The sequence below is a fragment of the Chrysochloris asiatica genome, unplaced genomic scaffold (assembly GCF_000296735.1).
Source record: "Chrysochloris asiatica unplaced genomic scaffold, ChrAsi1.0 scaffold00121, whole genome shotgun sequence".
Lineage (NCBI taxonomy): Eukaryota > Metazoa > Chordata > Mammalia > Afrosoricida > Chrysochloridae > Chrysochloris > Chrysochloris asiatica.
In genome coordinates this window covers 4541284-4558735 of record NW_006408639.1, presented here as the reverse complement: position 1 = coordinate 4558735, position 17452 = coordinate 4541284, and the positions used below count along the sequence as shown (strand labels likewise).

At 41.0% G+C, this 17452-nt stretch overlaps 1 pseudogene; it reads left to right on the top strand.

Annotated features, from left to right (window-relative positions):
• Nucleotides 1-17452, top strand: part of LOC102839592 — a 62683-nt pseudogene that overhangs the window by 38646 nt on the left and 6585 nt on the right.

Sequence of the window (17452 nt, the reverse complement as noted above, 5' to 3'; positions counted from 1 at the left end):
CTGCGAACAGGAACCAGACAAGGATGCTCTTTGTCACCACTCCTATTCAATATTGTGCTGGAAGTCTTAGCAAGAGCTATATGGCAAGACAGGGAAATTAAAGGCATCCACATTGGCAAAGAGGAAGTAAAACTCTCTGTATTTGCAGACAATATGATCCTATATGTAGAAAATTCCAAAGACTCAGTGAAAAAAAAAGCTACAATTCAGGGTACAATTCAGGATTAGAATAGAGTCCTTCAGGCGTGCCTCATCTTAACCATGCCCACAGACATGTCTCCCCTGGTTATTGACTTCTCAGCCATCCTGCTCCTTGGCCTCTGCCTTGCTGGTACAAGTATTACGAAACTCTTTCAGTTTTGTGCTACGGATAAATGTCTGAAGGGCACCTAATTTTGCAATCCAGTTCTAGGTGCTGTTGCCTCAGTTCCTGCTGTGTCTCTTTTCTCTCCATTCATGACTCTTCTTCCTTAATGGCTATGAGATTACAAGGACTACATACAGCTAGAGGAGCCATCATTCACTGTTCCCTACATAAAAAGGACAATTTTTTAGAAGCACACAACCTATACAAAATGAGTCAAGAAGAGATAGAACACAACACACCCAGAAACATTGAAGAGATTAAATTGGTGATTAAAAAAAAAAAAAAAAAATCTACAACAACAAAACTTTTGGACCAGAAGTAGCTTCACTGGGAAATCTTACTTAGAGAACAATTGACACCAGCAGGGATTAAATTCTTCCAAAACCTAAGGAAGGAAGAAATTCTCCCTCATTAATCAACATAACCTAAAAATAAAAAACAAGACAAAAATGCCAAAAGAAAAGAAAATTATAGGCCAATATCTCTTATGAATATAAAGGCAAAAATATTAAAAAAAATACTAATCAACAGAATACAACAGCTTATTTAAAAAGTCATACACCAGGACCAACTCCAGTCAAAGCTGTGCCTTCCAAGTAGTTCAGTTTAAAGCAAAAAGGTCAGCCCAGAAGGCTATGGAATTTTTTTTTTTTTTGAGGTGGGACTTCAAAGGGGGTAATCATGACCCTAGTTTCCAAGAACATAGCACTCCCAGTCAGCTGGCCTCAGCACTTGATGGAAGGGCAAGTAGATGGACATGAACGGACCCCTACAGAGATCTCTCCTGTTGTTCTCAGAGGCCTGGGCTATGGGCTATGCAAGGAGACGGTATGGGAACAGACTCCATTGCAGTGTGCCTTCTGTAACAATTTCCAGCAACCTAGGATTTGACTGTGACCAGGGGATGTCATGACTTGATTTGAGCCACAAAGAGGTCTGTCTTGTTGCTATCAGAGATCCCTGGTATATTATTGGCTGTCAGTACAGCCTCCAATGAAGAGGACTGCTTCCTACCATATTGAAGTTTCAGTAAATAGACTTCAATGGTTTGAAAGGGAGGGCAGACAGTCTAAAACTAACCCTGTGATGTCTGACATGTTGGCCGTGATGACCTGAGGATGGGGTGCAGCGGGAGGCAGGTAGAGTGCTGAGTGTGGAGGAAGACCCCACTGCAGGGGCCTTCTGTAACAATTTGCAGCAGCCTAGTAACCAACAGTTACCAGTAGGGGAGGAGGTCTTAAAATTCAATTGGATTTCCTGGAAATCAGATATATTGCTGTCAGGGCCATTGTGGTAGATTGTTGGTGAGTACAGGCTCCACTGAAGATGCTAACTTCCTAGTACAAAACCATACATGGTCAAGAGTCCTCAGTGCTCACCAGAAGAGACTGCAGACTAACCAAAACAGACATCTAGGGTGATCTTTCCTGTCTGCTTCAGAGACCTGAGCTATAAAGTGTGCAGGGAGGCAGGTAGATTGCTGAATACAGAACAAAATCCACTACTGGGTATTTTCTGTAGCAATTCACAGTTGCAGCCAACCACAATTGGATGGGGAGGGGTTGTAGCATTTATGGACCTACAAGGAGCTCTGCCTTGTCACCATTAAAGGCCCAGTATCCATAGTATAAAGAGCTCTGGTAGCGTAGTGGTTACAAATCGGATTGCAAACTTCAAGGTCGGCAGTTCAAAACTACCAGCTGTTCCATGGGAGAAAGATGAGGCTTTCTGCTCCCATAACAATTTACAGCCTCAGAAACCTTGTGCAGGGTCACTATGAGTCGGAACTGACTCCACAGCACTTAACACCAACATCTATAGTATAAGGAGCTCTGTTAGCGTAGTGGTTATGAGTCAGGCTGCTAACCTCAAGGTCAGCAGTTCAAAACTACCAGCTGTTCCGCTGGATGAAGGTAAGGTTTTCTGCTCTCATAAAGATTTATAGCCTCAGAAACCCTGTGCAGGGTCATTATGATTCAGAACCGACTCCATGGTTCTTAACAACAACAGCATCCATAGTACGGAGTCCTGGTGTGGCACTGTGGGTTGCAAAGTTGTTTGAACTGCAAGGTTGCTGGTTCAAGCTCACCAGCTGCTCCTCGAAAACTCTATACAAGGGTGCTATGGATCAGAAGCAACTCAACGGCACTTCACAACAACAACAACAACCCATAGTATGTTAGCTCTGCATATAGCCTCAATTCAAGATGCCTGCTTCCTAACATATAAAAGATCTCAGTGCTGAGCGGAAGGGGAGGCAATCAGATCGATCAGAACTGACATGTAGGGAGGCCTGTCTTGCTGGTGCTCAGAGAGGCAGGTATAGTTCTGACTATAGGAACAAACTCCAGGGTTGGGACCTTCTGTAGCAATCTGTAACTGTCTGGTAGCCAACAGTGTCTGGGTGGGGGAGATGCATACGTGCTCTGATTTGTTGTTTAAACAACAAATCATATTAAAATAATAATAGAAATTGATTTAATGTTATTTAATATATATTTTTAAAATCAGGGTAACATTTCAGCTAACTATACAAAAATGCTTGGAAGATGAGAGAACCTCTTTAAGTTCTTATACCAAATTTTATTGGCATTGCATTGCTTAAAGGGTCAGAACAAAACTGATAAGCATTTATAAACAGGAAGGATTTAATAGAGAATTATCTAGAACAAGAAGTAAAAAAATTACTGATTCACCCTAAAATAGAGCTCACAGTCTGAGAAAAACTGAAAGCATTCCCTTTGTGAACAGAAACCAGACAAGGATGCCCTTTATCACCACTCCTATTCAAGAGGAAGGCTCCCAGCGAGATGGATTGGCAAAGTGGCAGCATCAATGGGCTCAAGTGTGGCAACGATAGTGAGGCTGACCCAGGATCGGGCAATGTTTCATTCTGCTGTGCATAAGGTCGCTGTGAGTCGGTACCTACTCGATGGCACCTAACAACAACAATTCAATATTGTGGTTATTATGCTGGATTGCATAATTGGTTTGAACCACAAGGTCGATGGTGCAAGATCACCAGCTGCTCCTTGGAAACACAGGGTTGTTATGAGTCAGAACAGACTCATCGATACTTAACAACAACATTCAGTATTGTATTGGAAATCTTAGCCAAGGCTATAAGGCAAGAAATTCAATGCATCCAAATTGTCAAAGAAAAAGTAAAACTCTCTCTATTTGCAAATGATATGATCCTATACCTAGAAAATCCAAACGACTCAGCAAGAAAATTATTGGATATAATCTTTGTTTGAGCTCTGGTAGCGTAGTGGTTACGAATCGGGCTGCGAACCTTAAGGTCAGCGGTTCGAAACTACCAGCTGCTCCGCGGGAGAAAGATGAGGCTTTCTACTCCCGTAAAGATTTACACCCTTGGAAACCCTGTACAGGGTCGCTATGGGTCGGACCCGACTCAACAGCACTTAACAACAACAACAACAACAATGGAAAGATTGAAAATTATTGGAAAGATCTTGTCTGTAAAACTTCACTTAGTTCACAATAAAAAGTGAAAGAAAAAAAAAAGATTACACATCCTAGGAAATGATATGGGGCAGTTGAGTTGATGAGAGTAGGTTTGGTTTGAAAGCATGGATGCTGTATCTTTGTGTATTAAAAATAACATTTGTGTATTAAAAATAACATTTGTTTCTTAACCAATTCATAACAATGTCTTTTTTTAAAAAGTATTTATTGTTAATTGAGTGAAAGTTTACATGGAAGAACATCAGCTTTACATTTATCCTATTGTATGTCGTTTCAACAATGTCTTTTTGAAAATGCTTTAAAAATAAACTAAACTCAACAGATGCATCACCAACAATGCATATATTAGTAAGTTGATTAAACATGTGACAATGCAATAGTTTTGGCCAATTTGCAGGCACACAGGCAATATGAATTGCATTAAGACGGTTGTCTGTCTGATTGCAGTTGTATGATGCAAATTGTAAAATACATAAACATTTCAGAGATATTAAAATGCTTGGAATAAATAAAAATGATACAATACAAAGAAAATTATTGGAATTCATTGAAAGATTCAACAAAGTAGCAGGGTACAACATCAATATACAAAATAAAATTGGATTCCTCCATATTAATAAAGACAGCACTGAAAAGGAAATTAGAAAAACAATACCATTTACAATAGTCACCTAAATATTTAGAAATCAATCTAACCAGAGAAACAAAAGACTTATACAAAGAAAACTACATAACATGACTACAAGAAACCAAAAGAGACTTTCAAAAATGGAAGAATATACCAACTCATGGATAGGAAGGCTTAACATCATGAAAATGTCAACATTACCCAAAGCAATCTGTAGATATAAAGCAATCCCGATACAGCATCCAACATCATTCTTTAAAGAGATTGAAAAAAAGGGTCACTACCTTGATATAGGAGTCCTGGTATGGTGCTGTGGGCTAAAGCGTTAGATTGCAAAGTTATTTAAACTGCAAGGTCAGTGGTTCAAGCTCATGAGCTGCTCCTTGAAATCCCTATATAGGGACAGCACTTAACAACAACAACCACCTTTATATAGAAAGGAAAGAAATTTTAGATAAGCAAATCATAGTTTAAGGGGAATAAAGTTGGAACTCTTCCACTCCCTGATCTCAAAATTTCCTACACAACCAGAGTGGTCAAAACACCCTGGTACTGGTACATAAATATATAGATCAATGGAACAGAATTGGGAATGCAGAAGTAAATTCATCCACAGTCAGCTCATCTTTGACAAAACACATTGAATAGGAAAAAAGAGTTTCTTCAACAAATGGTGCTGGCAAAACTGGAAATTCATCTGCAGAAGAATGCAATAAGAACCATCTCTCACAACATATACAAAAGTGAACTCAACATGGATTAGGGCGCTAAACGTCAAACCAAGAACTATAGAGATGGCCAATGAAAAAAACAGGGACAAACTTATGGGCATAAACACACTAACAAACTTTACTAAAAACACACAAACAGTAGAAGACCAAATAGATGACTGGAACTTCCTAAAATTGAGGCACTTAGGTGCATCAAAAGATTTTTCCAAAAGATCAAAGAGAGAGCCAACAGACTGGGGAGATACTTTTTGCAGTGACATATCAGACGTGGGACTAATATCTAAAATTTATAGAAAACTATGACACCTCTACAAGAAAAAGACAAACAACCCAATTTAAAAATATGTACATGATATGAAAGACACGTAACCAAGGTAGGTTTTCAGGCAGTCAACAAATATATGAAGAAATGTTCACAATCATTTGCCATTGTTGTTGTTCTTAAGCAACATTGAGTTGGTTCTGACATAACCATCCTGTAAAGGGTCTCCTTGCAGTGGCTGGTGAGTTTGAACTAGCAACCTAGCAGTTTGAACTGACTTTTCAGTTCAATGCTTATCCTACAGTGCAACATCAGAACTCCATTGTTGTTGTTGTTGTTGTTGTTAGATACCATCAAGTTGGTACCAACTCATAGAAGCTCTATGCACAAGAGAACGAAACACTGCCTGGTCTGGGCCAACCTCACAATTGTCGCCATGCTTGAGCCCATCTAGAATCTTAAAATGTCATGAGTGGATGTCTACGGTGCAACTATTGGTGTCTCCATGTGCAGAAGAAAGATGAATGATGAGAAATGATGATGCTTAGAATCAATTAGTCTAATGGAACATAAGAACATCAGTATCCATGACAATGTGAACAGAACAAGATGGTGTCTGGCTACCACTACCAACTGCTCTGAAAGGGTTCACTTTAGAAAGCCTGGATTGAGTGGCAGAAAATGTTGAACAAAACTCAAAATTAGAAATAATAATAACAACAATAAAGACTGGGCTTACTGGTCAGAAAGTAACTTGAGTCTATGGCCCTCAACCACCCTTCATTCATGACCATATTTTTCAGCTAAGCACTAGATAGGTATATACTGGGGACAACAATACTAGTAAGGTATGCATATCACGGAAGGATCAATCATTAAAAATCAAAAGAGCAATATTCACCTAAGGACAAAGTTGTGAAGGGAAGGGAAGATGGATAGAATGGATATAGGAACCACAGAGAGAAAGCTGGGTAACTGTTGTTACTCTAAGGGGCTTACAATCATTGAGATGAAACAAGATGCATGATTTGTTAAATGTAAAGCTTATATCTTGACTGTAAACCATCACTCAATTCACAATTTTTTTTTTTTTTAAGTCTCTGGGTGGTGCAAACAATTGTACTCAAAACGTTGATGGTTCAACCTATCACAGAGGTACCTCAGAAGACAGGCTTAGTGATCTGGGCTGAACAGGCACCACCTGGAAAACACTATGTAGAGACTTCCCGTTTGGCCACAGCATAGCAGAGTCAGATAGGACAGGATCCATGGGGTGCGTGGGGGTGGGGGGAGGGGAGGGTGCTGAAAACCCAGAGACAGTCCTCTCACAGAACAGCACCAGAGATCTGGATCTAGCATAAGGTTCAGGGCGTCAGTTTGCCACAACCGCCAGTGGAAAATTCATGGTATAAAGGAAAATATTAAGATTTAGGAATCAGTCAAGACACGGGATTCCCTCAGCGGCCATCCTACCGGGTGCGAGTTCAGAGGGTGGCGTTCAGAGGGCGGAGCTACAGCCAGACCAGCACTGGGAACCCAAGCTAAAGCGGTGCATGATATTTCCAAAAGGAAGTGTGGAGGGATTCTATACATTTTTTGCTCCTCTTCCGTCTTGTGCCTTCTTTGTCCAACCTGAACGCCCTCAGGTGGGTGGGTGGGTTGTTGTTGTTATTGTTAAGTTCTGTCAAGTCGATTCTCACCCATAGCGACCATGTATAGAGTTTCCGAGGAGCAGCTAGTGAGTTTGAAATGCCAACCTTGCAGTTTAAATAGCTTTGCAGTCTGGTGCATTAACACACAGCACCACACCAGGACTCCAGGCGGGTGAGTACATCCCCCAAAAAAAGTCCAGCATTGAGGCAACAGCTTTCCCATGCCACAGAGAGAAAGAAGCCCATTGGTCCAAGGGCAAATTCTTTGGCTGCTCCTTTGGACTTCTGCCTGTGGGTCCCAGCCCTAAAGCTAACTTGTGTGGGACCTTTTACTACTGCCTATCCAGCAAGAAAAAAAAGCAGGTTTGGCCTGAGAAACAATATGAACAATCTATAAAACCCCAACATAAAAAGATACAACTATTTCAGGAATTACGCTGTGCACATGTAGATACCTGACTGACCTTCAGAGACATATATAGTAAAGATCAAAAAAAGTAGAGAACAGTAAATGCTGGTGAGGATGTGGAGAGACTGGGACCCTCCTGCATTGCTGGTGGGACTGCAAAATGGTCCAACCACTCTGGAAAGCAATATGGCACTTCCTCTGAAGGTTGGAAATAGAAATGCCTTTTGATCCAGCAATTCCTCTACTTGGTATTTACTTACAAGAAATATGAGCCATAACATGAGTAGATATATGCACACCAATGTTTATAGTAGCACTATTTGCAACAGCAAAAAATGGAGACAGTTTAAATGGCCATCAACTGAAGAATGGATAAACAAACTGTGGTACATAAACTCAATGGAATATTATGCTACCTTAAAGAATAACAAGGAAGCTGCAAGCCACCACTTAACATGGATGAACCCTGAGGACATTATGTTGAGTGAAATTGTTGTTGTTGTGAAGTGCCATCGAGTTGGTTCTGACCCATAGCTACCCTGTATAGGGTTTCTGAGGAACAGCTGGTGAGCTTGAACCACTGACCTTGCAGTTCAAAAGGCTTTGCAGTCTGGCTCATTAACCCACAGCACCACATCAGGAGTGAAATTAGTCAGTCACAAAAGGAGAAATACTACATAGGATCACTACTGAAAAAGACTAAGAAAAAGAACCGATACTAAAGGGGGGGGGGCGGGGGAATTCTTTGTTGATTACCAGGATGTGGGGGGTAGGTTGAGGGGTGGAGGGGAAGGTGGAGCACAGGGTAAAGAATAATCACAGGATAGTTTGGGTGCCACGGAGAGGGACAAAAAGGGAAAGGAGAATGGAAGAACAAAGCAAACGGGAAAACAATTAGGCAGGTTTGCATGGGCTAAGTGGGACAGAGGTAAATAATGAGGTATGCACAACCTTGGAACAATAGGGCTTTGTCTGGGATACAGGGATTGAGACATGGTTGGAATCGGGAAAAGGGTGGACATAATGTTAAGATGCTTGGCTGTCTTTGGAATCTTGCTTTCCCTTGCCTACCATTGTGAAATAGACATTTGGGAGTGGGGGTGGGGGAGGGAAGGAACAGCCAGAAACATTACAGTAGAAAGCTTGTAAGTCTATTTTCAGCCTATAACTGATTGGAATAACTTAAAGGGGGGTTAAAAATTGTCCAGTGAAAGAGACCTCTTGTGGAGCTTGTGCATTGCATAAGATCATAGGTAGAAACCAGAATCCCATTCAGAATTGTCTGAGGTGGAGTGGCTGGAAGAACAGAAGATACTTTGTGAAGAAAGACCAGCAGGAAAAATCAGAAACAATAATGGCAGTATGATTGATTGCTACAAGAACAAGTAAGCTGTTCACCCGGGATCCATCAAGACAAGTGGTCGAGTCCCATCAGAGCAAACTCCCTTCCAAGACTAAGATTCAAGGGGAATACATGAGCAGGCATGTGGTTTGGTTGGTGACCACCCTGTTCACCTATAAGGGGAAGAGGGGGAAAAAACAGCAAGGAATTGGGATCAAAATCCGGCCACATTCAATAGAGTTCTATGAACCTGGGTGGAAACCTGGATGGCCAGCAATATGGCAAGACCCAGAGACTCCTGGCCCTATAGGCAGTGACATGGCCACAGACGACTAGAGCGGAGAATGAAGCATCCAGCTGATATGAAGTGAGGGGAGAGGCACAAAAACACCCATACTTCAGATAGTACTCACCTGACCTGGCTTCAATGGCTGGATGATCAGAACTAGACTAGAAGAAGAAAGAAGGGGCGGGGGGAATGTAACCTGCTACAATTTGATGAATTTGACCTATACGTATGGATGTAGTAACTCAAAAAAAGGAACAAATCTCTACAGCAAGGATCACTCCTACCCCCTCGGTACACAGGGTTGACAGGGATGGGCAACTTAGACATTGGTTACCCAAAATGGGGGTGAGGGGGTTATAAAGGCAAGAAGTGACAGGCTTATAAGCTTTCAAGAGAGAGCCTAGTTCCAGACTGGGTAGGGGTAGGTAGAACCTCCACTGAATGATTTCCAATCTATTGGGACCAGGCAGGCGAAAGGATGTGGGGGTACTGTATCTTGTGATATAGTAGTGAGTAATTGCCATCAGGACTGACTGTGAAGGTCAGAAATGTAGAGGTAGATGTTTTTTGACAAAAGGAGGGGAGTGGTAGATTTTGTAGCCCAGGAATGGAGGTCCCTGGGACCATCAAGTGAGACGAGTTGAGAGTGTGACCCTATCCAGAAAGGCAGTGACACCAGGGATGGAGACAGAGATGATGACGTGACAGATGGAGAGGCTGGGGACACTGGACTCAGGGAGGGATAGGGGATGTGTGCTGGTGGCCGGGTGGCTGGCCTGTGTGGTGTACCCTTTGGTATTTGATGATACATGGAAGGGAATGTAATCATTGCAATGAAACAAAATATGATAGGATTAATGTAAAACTGACGTTCTCCCATGTAAACCCACATAATTCACAATGTTGTTGTTGTTGTTAAGTGCCGTCGAGTCGGTTCTGACCCATAGCAACCCTGTACAGGGTTTCCAAGGCTGTAAATCTTTACGGGAGCAGAAAGCCTCATCTTTCTCCTGCGGAGTGGCTGGTAGTTTCGAACTGCTGACCTTGTGGTTCGCAGCCCAATTCATAACCAGTATGCTACCAGAGCTCCTTATAGAAACTTAAAAAACAAAAACAAGAGAACTCACTCTGGAACAGTTCTACTCTGCACACATGGGGCTGTCTGCCATGAACAGGAATCAACACAATAACACCATGTTTCTACTGATTTCTTTTCTCTTCCCTATGGGTCATATTTCTCTACTTCTATGGAAGTATGGGCTGCTGATATGGTGCCGTAGGACCAGTACTACTAGGCTGTGAACCCACCAGCTGCTCCTTGGAAACCCTATACAGGGTCGCTATAAGTTGGAACTCACTCAACAGTGTATAACAACGACAACAACGGAAGTCTAGATTTTTTGTGTGTGTTGGATATTGTGGGTGGCATATTTTAGAAACTTGATTTTTTTATATTGCTCCAAAGGGTGTTGAGTTTTATTTTAGAAGACAGTAAATTTGTTTGCAATTCATTTTAATCTTATCAAAGTTCAGTTTTAGATTTCGTGATAGATTTATTTCAGATTTCCCAATTGTTATCAGGCAATGTTCTTCGTTCTTAAGTGTGCTAGTTCTGATAAATTATGGTCCTTCTGGGGTTAAAATGCAAAACTCAGTATTTTTACCAGGTGTATCTAAGTTGGCAAGATTTGAAACCCAAAACTCTTGTGTTTTGGGCAACTTCTGAAATTTCAACTTAGTTGTTCAGTTACTCAGATTCTATTTTCTGATTTCTTTTAAAAAATAAAAATCCCTTTCCTTTTGCAGTTTAGGATTCAGTCAAGGATCTAAAGTGAATCTGTACTCAAAGTGGATTTCACTTCTTTGGAGGAATTTTTCCTCAATGAGAAGCTATTCTGGCTGAGTGAACTCCAATCTCAGTCTCCGCAGCCTTTGTCCCTTTATGGTTTATCTCTGCCTCTGTTTGTAATAGTGAACTGCATGAGTTCCTTCTCTCCATACTTATCTGAATTTTCCTAAGGATTCAATTATAAAAATATATATTTTTACAATATGGAAATTAAACTGATGTAAAACACTGTTGTTAATAAAAGCAGAGTTTTTCCCTAGCACTAGACTGCAAACCACAAGGTTCACAGTTCAAGGCCACCAGCCACTCCATGGGAGAAAGATGAGGTTTTGTATTCCTGCGAAGATTAAAAAAATAAAATAAAATACATTGTACAGAGGGTCACAGTGAGTCAGAACAAACTTGGCAGTACTCAGCAACAATAACTCTTACAAGTGCTTTTAAAGCTCTGTCTAAAAAACCAGTATCTCAGTCACAGCAGGATTAGCTCTATAGCTAATTTTCCTTCCACATCCTCTTGGTATTTAGTTGTTTGTTTTTAAAACCTTTTTATGTTGGTTCATTTTGAGTGCTAAACATTGTGTGTGAAAAAATTTACAATCTCTGGATAATCTTATTTTAGTCTGTAGAGGATTTTATTTTCTCCCAGAAACATTTATAATACAGGAATATTACTCTGCATAATCAGGAATTCATATGTTGCAAGACAACATTTCAGGTTTTCACGTAGAATTTAGAAGGGGTGCTAAATATAGGTCTTAACTCAGGGTGACAAATAAGGAAATATTCACTGGAGAATCATTTGGATCTTCGATGGTTATCAGGAACTTCATTGTGAACTGCGCCATTTTTAATGATTTTATACAATTACATAAAATATTTTTCACAGCTCTCATTACTTGGAGTCCTGGTGTGGTCCTGTGGGATAAAGCACTGGACTTAAGGTCAGGGTGAACCACAAGGTTGGCAGTTCAAACTCACCAGCTACTCCTTGGAAATCCAACACATGGTATTTATGAGCTAGAATCAACTCAAAGGCACTTAACAACAACAACAACATTACTCATCAGCCACTCCTTAAAACTCTATACAAGGTCACTCTGAATTGGAACCGACTCAATGGCACTTAACAACAACAATACTTACAAAACATTGCTGTTAATATTAGATGACGACAAATGGGTTCAATTTAATTATAAATGGGTTCCAATTCATTATGATCCTTCATAGGGTTTCTGAGAAGAGGCTAGTGGGTTTGAACAGCCGACTTTCTGGTTAGCAGTCCAGTGCTTTTCCTACAGCAACACAACAGGACTCCTCACAAAACCTAGCAATCAAACTAATCTGCTGTTGTGTTGCTAAGTGCCGTGGAGTCAGTTCCAAGTCATTGTCATCCTGTGTAGGGTTTCTGAGGCTGTACATCTCTGCAGTCTCCTTTTTCTGGTAAAGCAGGTGGTGAGCTGAAACGCTGACCTTGTGATTCACAGCCCATTGCTTATCCTATAGAACCACTATGCTCCCTAATTCATCTATTAAGAGATAAAACTGCACCTTGTATTCAGAGCACTTTCACTTTCTGAATCTTGGTGTCAGGAGTAGAAACCCCCTGAGAAAGAACATAGTATAGCAATAAGAGTCTGAACTGGACTCTTTTAATAGTTCAAGTAATTTAGTCAGCTTTCAAATCCCAGACACAATTTACATATTTTGAAGAAAAGGCAGGTTATTGCATTACATTAAAATGAAATATCCCAGTAATAGCTTAATAATTTCCCCTAAAACAAAGCAGATTCACTTATTTAAAAGATCCTATATTTCTGAATTTGCCTTTCAAAACAGGTGCTGACGTTATTGTGTTTCCATATTTGATAGGCTAAAAAGTTTTATATCAGTAGTTTGTCAACTCTAAATGTTGCTTCTTAGCAGATTTAATGTGTTGTGGTTGTTGTTAAACACCACCAAGTTGGTTCTGACTCATAGTGACCCTGTGTAGGGTTTCCAAGACTGTCCATGTGTACCTGAACAGAAAGCCTCATGCTTATTCCTTTTAGCAGCTGGTGGACTTGAAATGCCAACCTTGTGCTTCACAGTCCAGTGCTTCCCCTACAGAGCTTAATGTGTAAGACAGTTCAAGTAGGAGGGAGTCCTGGATAGCCCTGTAGGATAAGCACTGGATTTCCAACCACAAGATCAGCAGCTCAAACCCACTAGTTGCGCCTTGGAAAACTTCAACAGGGTCACTTTGAGTCGGAATCAACTTGACAGCACTAAATAACATGACAGTTAAATAAGAAGGAGTCCTGGTGGTGTAATGTGATGTACTGGACTGCTAATCAGAAGGTCAGTGGTTCGAGCCCACCAGTTGCTCTGTGGGAGACAAGACTTGACAATCTGTGCCTATAAAATCCATAATCTAGGAAACCCTAAGGGCAGTTCTACTGTGTCCTGTAGGGGCGTGATGAGTCAGAATCATCTGGAGGGCACATGACCACAGTTAAAGTCCAAGTGAGAGGTCGATGGTTTTATGGTTTAGGTCTCCAGGCAGCAGGTCTACAAACTTTTTTTGCATCTTCAGAAGAACTGAGATTTGAACATGATTAATTATCTCAAAATTCAGAAGCAGAGCTTCAACACACAAATGAAAACATATTTGACTGAATATTTGTAAACCATAATATTTTGCCAACTTCATTATATGTAAAAAATGTACCACTTTTGATATCATTGTCTGGATTAGACTGTTCTCACTTTGCAAGATTTCCTGAATATTCACGACAATTGCTGAAAAGTCATAGACAATAAATGAAATGAGCTTCTCATAGGTAAATAATTTCAATTATAACATTAATTTCAAAATTCCATCGACTGTATGATATGGGTCCATGTCAATGTTTAGAGGTTTTTGAAGTTTCTTAAAGCAGAGTCCTGTTGTGGCTCTGTAGGGTAACACTGTGCTTACTGTTAACCACAAGATTGGTGATTCAAATCTTTGGAAACCCTATATAGGATTCCAATGAGTCTGAACAAAAAACGAAGGCGCTGAACAACAACAATAAAGGACACTCACTCACCCACTGCTGCTGTGTGATCACAGTTAAACTACTCCTTAGGGTTTCTGAGATTAAATCTTTACAGGAACAGAACAAATGTTTACAGGAACAGACAGCTTCATCTTTCTTCTGAGGTACAACTGGTGGGTTTGAACCACTGACCTGGTAGTTAGCACCCCATCACTTAATGTACCACCAGGGCTCCTTAAAGCAGAGTATTCAGTACCTATAAGATATTTAGGGGATTGTCGGCGGCAGAGCAGAGTCAGGTAGGACAGGCTTCGTGGGGGGGGGGGGGGGCTGAAAACCCAGAGACACTGCTCTCACAGAACAGCACCAGAGCTCTGGATCTAGCATAAGGGTCAGGGCATCAGTTTCCCACAACCGACAGTGGAAAAATCATGGTATAAAGGAAAATATTGTGATTTAGAAATCAGACAAGATGCAAGACTACCTCTACTGCCATCATGCCCAGGCGGAGGTCAGAGGGCAGGGCTACAGCCAGACTGGCCCAGTGAACCAGCGCTAAAAGCAGCACAGGCAGTGACATTTGCAAAAGGAGATGTTAGGGGATCCTACACATTTTTTTTCGCCAAGACCGGATGCCTTCAGGTGGGTGGGTGAGCACCCCCAAAAATCGTACTGCATTGAAACCACAGCTTTCCCATGTTACAGACAGAAAGAGCCCCATCCATCTAAAGGCAAATTCTTTGGCTGCTGCTTTGGACTTCTGCCTGTGGGTCCCAGCCCTAAAATTAACTTGTGTAGGACCCTTTACTCCTGCCCATCTAGCAAGAAAAAAAGCAGGTTTGGCTTGACAGACAAACCATATGAACAATCTGTAAAACCCCAACATAAAAAGACACAGATGCAACTATTTCAAGAATTACACTGTGCACACACAGATGCCTAACTGACCTTCAGAGACAAAAATAGTAAACAATCTTTCTCCCATTAACTTCTCAATACCTATCTGTGCACCTCTATGGTGGTGACTAGAGGAGGGGCCTGAGCGAATGAACACCCCCCCCCCACTACTGGAGGCTTCTATGGTGCACACACACTATCCGTGTAGCAAGGCGACTGGCCAGTTGACCACAGTTTTATTTTTGCTTCAAAGTGGTGGCTTTTGTGTTGCTTCTGCTTTTAGGCCTTTTGATCACATATTTTTCCTGGAGGTGGGAACTTTTTCTCCATATGTTACCCAAGAAGAGTCAGCCATCGTGGTCATATAGCCAAGCTACAAGCATACCCCATATTCTACCATTGAGACAAGAGCCAATAACAACTGCTAAGCATTACATGTGAAAAGGAAAGCCTATCTCCCAATCATATCTACCAGGAGACACCCAGTAAGCTTAATAACACAGCAACAAACATCTACTTAAGCATTAAAAACCCACAAAACTATTGTTAATGACAAACAAAAAACAGCAAAAGATTTCAAAACATGTTCCAAAACAGAAAAGAGTAGCTGAGACAAATGAGATGGAGACAGACAAAGGCTTTATAGAAGAGGAAGAGCAGGTTTTGGATTTGCCTGAGAAGGAATTCAGAACAATGATATGGTAACAAATTCAAATACTCTGAAAAGGGGTGGAGGAAAACAAGGAAGAAGCCAGGAAAGTACTACAAGAGCAATCAAACAAGATTGATGCAGCACTGGAAAGAATATAAAACCTTCAATAAGAGGTCCAGATGATTAATAATAAAATATCAGAAATGGACAATACATTGTCACCACTCCTATTCAATACTGTTTTGGAAGTCTTAGCCAGAGCTATATGGCAAGATAGAGAAATTAAAGGCATCCATATTGGAAAAGAGGAAATAAAGCTCTCTCTATTTGTAGATGATAAGATCCTATACATAGAAAACCCCAAAGGCTCAGTAAAAAAGCTACTAAACATCATTGGAAAATTTAACAAAGTGGCAGAGTATAAGATCAACAAACAAAAATCAGTTGGATTCCTCTATAGTAACAATGACAGTGCTGAAAAGGACATGAGGCAAGCAATACCATTTACAATAGCTGGATGATCAGAACTCGACTAGAAGAAGAAAGAAGAGGGGGGAAAAAAGAAATGGAGTAGCCTGCTACAATTTGATGAACTTTACCTACACTTATGGATGTGGTAGCTCAAAAATGCGAACAAATCTTTACAGAAAGGATCACTCCCACCCCCTCGGTACACAGGGATGACAGGGAAGGGCAACTTAGACATTGGCTACCCAAAATGGGGGTGAGGGAGGTATAAAGGCAAGAAGTGACTGGCTTACAAGCTTTCAAAAGAGAGCCTAGTTCCAGACTGGGTAGGGGTAGGTAGAACCTCTACATTAATCTGCAGTGCCACACCTGGACTTTTAGTTTTAAGGTTAGAAAACTCAAATCCAGCTCATTTCCTTGGAGTTGATTTTTACTCATATTGACTCTATAAGACACAGTAGAGCTGCTTCTTGGTGTTTCTGAGACCATAAGTCTTTATGGGAGCAGACAGCAGAGCAGCAGGTGTGTTTCGACTATGACTTTAGGGTTAGTAGCCCAACACCTAACCCACAGTGCCATGAGGGCTCCATAAGTTAGAAACCAGTAGCAGGCAAACCTATCCTTAGATGATTTCCAAGTGTTCTTCAATAGAATTACCTTAGACATTAAAAACAAGCTAGGCTGGTTAGTGATGATTCTTGAGATTCTGGACTTTCCTGCTTTACCTAAGATCACTGTCATTTCAGCGTATTTATCACTATCCCACAAAAGCTTGTTGGAAGAGAACCAAATTGCATACAAATATAACCTGCTACCTTCAGATAAAAAGCTGTTTTGATTACCAACTGAGAAGGAAGGAGCCTTCACATCAAGGATCAAGCCTATCCCATCAACAGAATGATCCTTGGCCAACCTCACAGGGTTGATACTGATGGGCAACTTAGACACTGGCTACCTAAAATGGGGGGCTATGGATCAACAATCAACACTGATGGAAGCAGCAGTCAAGAAATCAAATGATGTATTGATTAGGCATATCTGCTGCCCAAGACCTTGTTAAAGTGTTGAAGAGCAAAGATGTTAGCTTGAGGACCAAGGCATGGTATTTTCAGTAACCTCATAAGCATATGAAAGCTGGACAGTGAATAAGGAAAACCCTAGAAGAATTGATGCTTTTGAGTTATGGTGTTGGAAGAGAATATTGAAAGTGCCTTGGGCTGCCAAAAGAACCAACAGATCTGTGTTAGAAGAAGTGCAGCCAGAGTGCTTCTTGGAGGCCAAGATGGCCAAACTTTGTGTCTCATACTTTGGACATATTGTCAGGAGGGACCAGTCGCTGAAAAGGAATATCATGTTTGGTAAGGTGGAGGATCAGAGAAAAAAAGGAAGACATCCCC